Source organism: Mastomys coucha, unplaced genomic scaffold, assembly GCF_008632895.1.
Source record: "Mastomys coucha isolate ucsf_1 unplaced genomic scaffold, UCSF_Mcou_1 pScaffold4, whole genome shotgun sequence".
In the NCBI taxonomy this organism is placed as follows: Eukaryota; Metazoa; Chordata; class Mammalia; order Rodentia; family Muridae; genus Mastomys; species Mastomys coucha.
Window position 1 is genome coordinate 27,088,954 of NW_022196910.1, and position 8,129 is coordinate 27,097,082.

Genomic DNA, 8,129 nt, shown 5'->3' on the forward strand with positions numbered 1-8,129 from the left:
CTGGGATTAAAGGCGTGTGCCACCACCGCCTGGCCGTGTGTGCAGTTTTTATGGAAAAGAAATAAAAACATAAACGCAAATGCTGAGACCAACATCCACGATGAGATCGTACCTTATCCATTATGCTGAATCGGGCTTAGCTGTTTGGAAGGCAGTTCTGGTTGGCAACGCTGAGCAAAGCGTGTTCAACATTCAGCGAGTCTCTTTTTCACGTGACATAACTGACCATGGTCCAGGATCTGCTTGTGATTATTGAAAAATCCCATTTAATGGGCTGGAGAGATGGCTCAGTGGTTAAGAGTACAGACTGCTCTTTCAGAGGTACTGTGTTCAATTCCCAGCAACCACATGGTGGCTCACAACCATCTGTTATGGGATCTGATGCCCTCTTCTGGGGTGTCTGAAGACAGCTACAGTGTACTCATATAAATAAAATAAATAAATCTTTTTTAAAAAATTCCATTTGATTATACTAGCGTTGTTTCTTCCTGCGTCTATACTTAGACTCACTATGAGGGTCAGCTAGCGATGGAGCCGTGAGGCACTGCTATTTTAAGCGAGAGCTGCCTGGTAACGTCTGCACTGCTGGGGACTCTTATTTTCATTCCAGTCTGCTCTCCTAAATGACGAGCTCATTTGTTTCTGTGAGACTCCTTCTACCTCAAGTGGCACAGGCTGCGTTCCTTAGATAGCAGAGGAGAAATAACGTTTAGTGGTACTTTTTCTTTTTTTTAAAATCATCTCTAAATACATGAGTGGAAGGCTATCTGAAATGTGTTTTTGTCTGACTAATTAGGTTAGAAATCTCAGGGGAACAGTCCTATTTGCTAGAGTTTAATGGAAATCCTTTAGCTTCTGGTTGCGAGTCTTCTAAGAACAGATTCTCTTTGGCACTTCCTGTTGAACTTGGAGCAGGAGTGGGGCATAGAGAAACCCTGTTTTACTTCGTGATTTGAGAGACTTAAATTGGGGTTTCAGGCAAGGTAAAGGCTGTGACTTCTCAAATTCGTTAGTTCATATTGTTTAGTATGGAACTCTGCACTTCAGGAACATTTACTGGTGATTATTGACTGGTGAGTTTTTCCTTCTGGAATTATGTCATTGCAGTACAGCATTCCGGAAGGCCTGTAGCAAGTCACACGATGGGCAGCCGGGCTACTCCTCTCTTAAGTGAATCATCCCCCTCCCGCTCCCCTCCCGCTTGCTAGCCTGTGGATATGCACGGTTGGATTGGATTATTCCATTCACGCTCTCGGTTGGTGGGGACTGCTCTGAGAAGCTATTTCTTTCTGTCCTCTTTATGTGATTCAAACACACTGTGGTGGGTTATCCATGTAATTTCAGAATTTGGCAAACGTCACGAGGCGGCAGGATCATGATTTCCATTAGTTTTGGCTACATAAGCAAGATCTTGTCTCTAATACATACGTAAATAAACAAGGGTAAAAAAAAATTTCAACATATTTTCAAAGATACCTTTTGTGTTTATTAAATTTTTATCACCCCTTTGATTCTATCTCTTTAATAACAGATGTTTTAAAAGTATATCTTAAGGGCTGGAGAGATGATTCAGCGGTTAACAGTACTGGATGCTCACCCTCAGGTCCTCAGTTCAATTTCCAGCACCCACATGATCGCTCACAACCATCTATAGCTATAGTCCCAGGGGACCCAACACTTTCTTCTGGTATGGTGCCAATACACACACACACACATCCATATACATAAATAAGTAATAAAAATAAATAAATACATCTCAAAAATAAATCATAAAAAGAAAAAGAAAAAATGTTTATTTAAAAATTGTATCTTGGCTCATTGTGATCAGAACAAGTTATTATAGATTATAGGAATGTCTGAGGTTTTGGACTCATTTTGCAACAGATTGTAATTATCACTGATAATTAAGATTATTATTAAAAATAGGGCATCTAGCTGATTTTGAAATGCAATAGCAATAGGATGATATTATGTGTGGTGACAAGGAGAGAGAAACATTATGTGTGGTGTCAAGTGGAAAACAGAGCAGAGAGACTTCAAGGAGATGAATCCATGGAGATAATTCTTATATGAGGCTGACTAGAGAGACAGGGACAGTTAGGGAGCGATGAGAGGGAAGGCCCCAACCAGGAATTAGGCTGCCGTCTCTACCCAGCAGAGGAACAGAGATTCTGGCTCAGTTAACAATTGCTTGATGTCTTTCTCCCATCTCCGCTATAAACACCCAGCTTTCTGGGAATCTTACCAGAAACTATATTTATAGGGAACAGACATGCTCTAAACCATCAATATAATATACATCAATAATGCTGGGACAGTTAGTTTTGATTCTTCTTTGAGGAGCCCATATCTATACTTGGGTTTGCCTTACTGAATCTCTTTCAAAGAGGCCCACATCCATCGGTGCTTTCCTATTGGGTCTGTGAAGAAGTAATACATGTACATGCATGCAAATACATGCAGAGCTCATGTATTTGGGTCTGCTAAGTTTTCTGAACTTTTCTTTGAGATTCATGGTTCTTTTGTCACCACAAAGAATCACCCCCTATAGGAAATACCTATAGGTAAGCGTATATTCTGTGTCCTGTAATCAAATAGGCCCTGACAGACAATAGAGGTTTGAAAAAAGACCCTCTTCATAAAGACCTAGCTGGCATTTAGCACGAAGAGTCCTCATGGATGTTTAGTGGAGGAATGTGCAGGGGATCCCTTTCTAGAATTTAAGCACCACGCTGGAAATACCAAAGACTATTAATACTATGAACATTTTTATACTCTTGACTTGGCAGGGTTGCGAGGTGGGGCTGGGAACATTCGCAGTGACTATACCGTGAAGGTTGGCAGTCTGGGACTTGGCAGGGGTGCTTTCGTCTTGGAGCTGCAGATTGGTCCAGATAGCGCATTTGTATTTTTGTTCTCTGGAGCTCTAGACTCTTCTAGTAAAAAGTAAAAATAAAAAATAAAATAAAAAAATAAACTGATTAACACATAATAGGTACCACAAAATTCACCTTTGAAAAATTTACAATTTGGTCCTTTTAGTTTAGTCCTGGAATTGTACAATCCTTTTGGTTGTTCAATTTTCAAACTTATTTTGGGGAATCTTTCCTCTTATTTTTTCTTCTAATATAGTAGAATGATCTTATGTTTGTTTATTTAAGAAATATGCACAAATACCCTGAAGTTGGCTCTCAGTAAAAATGGCTGAAAATCTACGTCAAGGAAGGTCTTAGGAACAGGTTCTCATTTCATCTGTATTAGTGCCAGAGTAAGTCTTTGTGATTCAGCATTTACAGAAAGCATGATAGCTTGACTTTGTGTTTCTGTATTGTGTATGTGTGTGTGATATATTTACATATGTTCGTGTGTGTGTGCTTGTGTGCATAAAAATATGAGGACTGGGAGCTGAAGTCAGCTATATATTTTCAATCATTCTCCACCTTAATTTCTGAGATAGGGTCTCCCTGAATGCAGAGCTCATGTATTTGGCTAGGCTGACTGGCCAGGAAGTTCTAGGGATGTGGCCATCTCTATCTTCCCTCATCTTACAGATGCATGCTGCCATGCTCGGTGCTTTACTCAGTGAGCTATCCATCTTCCCAGGCTCTTAACCAGTTTTTAAAATGTAGAAGATGTTCTCCAGAGAAAATATCAGGATGATGCATTTGAATGTGCCACACTTGCTTGTCAGTTCAAAGCAGGGGATTTATTTTAATTTCATAAGATTCATTACTATAAAATGCATGAAATTTTCATGTGCATGCCACTAGCATTGCAAAACTTGAAAGATGTTACGATACAGGCTCATTAACATAAAGCATTCCACTTTTTCATGAAACGCACAGCTAAAATACTGAATTTTTTATGATTATATAACAGTAATCTCACTCCCAACCCATATTTGTTTATTCTGCCCCCAGTATTTTCTAAGTATCTACTGCCTGCCAAGGTTGTGGATGGGATAAGGCACAGCCTCAGTCTTTGGGAACACATTTTTGCTTCTTTCTAGCCTTCTTTATTAATTCATTACATAGTGCTTAATGTTGTATTAAACTTCCATTTTTGAGTGAACACTTGGCTCAGTGAATGCTCAGCTCCTGGTGCTTGATAGCTTAACTGACTCCTCCTTCACCGTGTTTGCTGATTCCATTTATATACATGACTATTTTCTCCCACCCCCCAACTCACTGACTGGACACAATCTCCTGTCAAGATATCTAGTACTGCCATCTTTCCATGTTGTTAGCGAACTTAATTTGGTGTTTTCTTCCAACTACAGTAACTTTATTTTATTTATTTTATTTTTTGGTAAATACAAGCAAGTCTCGACTTTTTAAAAATTTTTGTTTTGATTTATTCATTTTGGTTTTTTTTGTGTGTTCGTCTGCATGCATGTTTATGTGCCATATGCATACTTGGTAGTATCTTGGGATGTCAGAAGGACTCAGATCCCTTGGAACTATAGTCACAGATGGCTGTGAAGAACCATGTGGGTGCTAGGAACTAAACTCATGTCCTCTGTGAGGTCAACAAGTACTCTTAACTACTGAGCCACCTCTCCAGCCCTGAGTCTTGATTCTCGAATATCACAAGCTGATGACAGCTCTGAATTGACACTCATGCCTATAGAATACTGCAAAATTCAAATCTAATCCTTAACATATGTGCTGGTTTGAATGAGATTGGTCCCAGAGACTTACATATAACTGCTTGGTCCATATTTGGTGGAATTGTTGGGGAAGGATTAGGAAGTATGGCCTTGTTGGAGGAGATGGGTCACTAGGGGTGGGCTTTGAGGTTTCAAAAGTCTACACACCATTCTCAGTTCTGTCTGTCTGTCTGTCTGTCTGTCTGTCTGTCTGTCTGTCTCTCTCTCTCTCTCTCTCTCTTTCTGCCTTGTGGTTGTATTTCAACCTGTAAGCTTTCAGCCACTGCTCTAAGGCCATGCCTGTCTGCTTGCTGCCATACTCTCTGCCACGATGAACATGAGCTCATCCTCTGAAACTATGAGCACAGCCAATTAAATGCTTTCTTTTATAATTGCCTTTGGTCATGCAATGTTGCCTTCTTTTCTTTTATAGTAGTTGCCTTGGTCATGCAATGCTGCCTTCTTCACAGCAATAGAAATATAACTAAGCCACATGTGTGAGCAAGATAATTAATAACTTGGTAGACATGTAAGTAATTTGTACATATTTCCATAACATTGATAATCACTAATATGCATTACTTTGGATCTTTCTCATACTCGGTGGATTTTGCTAAACTTGTGTTGAACTCCTGAAGTAGGTAGCTAGAGTAGAGAGCTACAATATGTATTGGAAATTTTCCTCTCGGCACAGCTCCCACACAGAGAAGACAAATGCTGGAAAACCTCAATCATGCTTGTACTGGCAAGAGAAGGCAGAACCAATATGATGCTAATCACATAACATGGTATTTTTTTTTCAAAACGGGTAGAAAACAATCTAGGTGTGTTTGAATAAATCTTACCCCATTTATTCTTTTTAAGCGATAAAAGCAATGTACAGAAAAGTTAACCAACTTGTTTAAAAGTTTCTTGATTCGAAGTTAAAATGTCAAGGTTCAAGGTCAATGATTTGGAACCTCAACATAATGCTCTTTTTTTTTTTTTTTTTTTTTTTTTTTTTTTTTTTTTTTTTTGCTGAAGCCTCTTTCTATTGTGTATGTGAACTGGGTTCCATTTATAGCTTTTCTATTTCTAAATCAGGCTATTTTGAAATCAAAGACCCTGCCCTTCAACAATCTCTTCTCTTTCCCAACCTGCTGCGACTGTTTGGAAACTCTATTCAACTGCCTTAACTGGGGCCACTTGACCTACCTTAGTGGTCCTCAAACATACTCACGCATCAGAGTTGGTTGGAGGCCTGGCAAAGTACAAGTTCATGGGCCTTATCCTTTAAATGTCTTGACTGATAGGTCTCACCGATGTGTGTGTAAGATTCTGTATCTTTAGAGCTGGGGTGAATTGCCTGCTGTTCAAACATGGGTATCTGAATTTAATCCCTATGATCCATGTCAAAGTTAGGCATGGTGGTGGTGCTTGTCCTCCCAGCACTGTGACAGTGGAGACAGGCAGGTCTGTGGGCTTCCTCATTGGCTATTCTAGCTTAATTACCTACCTTCAGACTCCTGTGAGAGACCCTGTCTCAAAAGATAAAGTGGACAACTCCTGGAGAATATTTGATGTTGACTTCTGTATGTATGCACACACGTATCCCCCACCCAAAATGCACATATATGCACAACTGTATTCTGTATTTCCATGATGTTTCCAAGAGCCACTGCTCATTTTGGAACTCTAAGTCTATGTGATGCTGGCTTGACAACATCTTCATGAACAGGCTTTCCAATGGCTATTGTTTTTCTTTGTTCTCAATACTTTAGCCAGTGAAATGTAGTAAGTTAGCAGATATTCACCCATCTGAAAACTCAGTTGTCCTGTACAGTCATCCAGCATTGGCTGCCACATGGAGATCAATGTGAGAATGACTACGTATCTGCACAGATGGCTTGTGAGTCAGCCTGGAACAAGAGAGGAGCAACTTAGCATGTCTGATTAGTATTCGTGGCTCCTCAGGCCCAGCCTGCCTTCTCCTTCTTTCAACAAAATAATGCTAGGAATGCCAATGAAAATAAGACAGCCATAAAATGGTATGCTATGAACTTCTGCATGTCTCCAGTGTTTCAAGATGCAGGACTACCATATTTCACTAGTCAGAATGCTTAGGTGCAGCATGGAATCCAAGTTAGAGAATATAAGTATAACATACATACAGAAGTTGAATATAAAATCTGGAGGAGCTTTGAGATTTTTTTTAGAGGACTTGTAAGAACTCAGAGCCCATGCAGAATCCCCTGGAAGGAATGTGAGTTAGCTTTCCATCCTGTATTCTATAGGAGAGCATTGTAGAAGGAGATTATATTGGTTGTTGAATGGTCAGCGAGTAATATTTGCCATGACTATCTTGACCCAGTTGTGGTTTATTCTTTAGTTTTCAAACTGAAAGCTGGTAAAATATCAGTTCTTGGCTTTACATATTCATATAAGGACATTGACATAGTAATCTGAAAAGTTTGGGGAGTACAATCCACTAGGATGCTATCAGAGGCTGACATTGCATTCTTGAGATCTGAGAACTCAAGATTTTCAATCTGAATTAAGATTTTCAAGTTGAGGGGGAGGAGGAGGCAGGGAGGAGGAAGAGGAGGCTACTCTACTCAGATCTGTAGAAAAGTAGAAAAAGAAATTAAATTCAAGCTGACAACATGTGAAACCAGGAAACATGTGAAGAACTTCTGAAAGCTGATGCAATATTATTGAGGAAATATACCCATGATCAGAACTTAAGAACTACAATGGAAGAGACCTTGGGCACAAGCTCCGCAGCCAGTCCCACAACACCCAGAGGAAGCTCCACTCTCAGACGCACTGACACACCCAGGATCAGAGGTGAGGAGGACCCAACATCTGTCCCAACACCAGGAGTAACTGGGACCAGCGGGACCAGACACACAGGAACTCCACCAGCCCAGTGACTCAGGTTCCTTCTGGTCTGTCTGGGCTAGTGTCCTGAGCAGACCTTGGGTGCAAGCTCCACATCCAGTCCCACAGCACACAGAGGAAGACCCACTCCCAGGTACTCTAACAAGCCCAGGATCACAGGATCACAGAGACAGCTTGACTCTGAGGAGTTCTGACACAACCAGGATCGCAGGAAGGACAGGCTCCAGTCAGATTTAGCAAGGGCAGATGGCTCTAGAGATAACCAGATGGCAGGGGCAGGGAGGGGTGGTGGGGGGAGAGGTAGGGGTCCGGGGCAAGCGTAAGAAAATAAACAACACAAACCAAGGTCGGTCACTTGGCATCATCAGAACCCAATTCTCCCACCATAGCAAGTCCTGGACACACCATTACACCAGAAAAGCAAGATTCAGATATAAAATCATTTCTCATCGTGATGATACAGGACTTTAAGAAAGACATAAATAGCACCCTCAAAGAAATACAGAACACAGGTAAACAGGTAGAAGCCCTTCAAGAGGAAATACAAAAAACCCTTAAAGAACTACAGGAAAACACAATCAAACAGGTGAAGGAAATGAGC

At 40.6% G+C, this 8,129-nt stretch overlaps 1 long non-coding RNA gene across 1 annotated transcript in view; it reads right to left on the reverse strand.

The window, feature by feature from the left end:
* Positions 1-2,749: 2,749 nt before the first annotated feature.
* The window catches only part of LOC116076321, a 28,688-nt gene continuing 23,308 nt past the window's right edge, over positions 2,750-8,129 (reverse strand). The window contains exons 2-3 of the long non-coding RNA XR_004112900.1: positions 6,442-6,546; positions 2,750-2,936 (exon numbers count right to left, since the gene is read on the reverse strand). This is a non-coding gene — a long non-coding RNA (uncharacterized LOC116076321). The remainder of the gene's footprint in view (positions 2,937-6,441; positions 6,547-8,129) is intronic.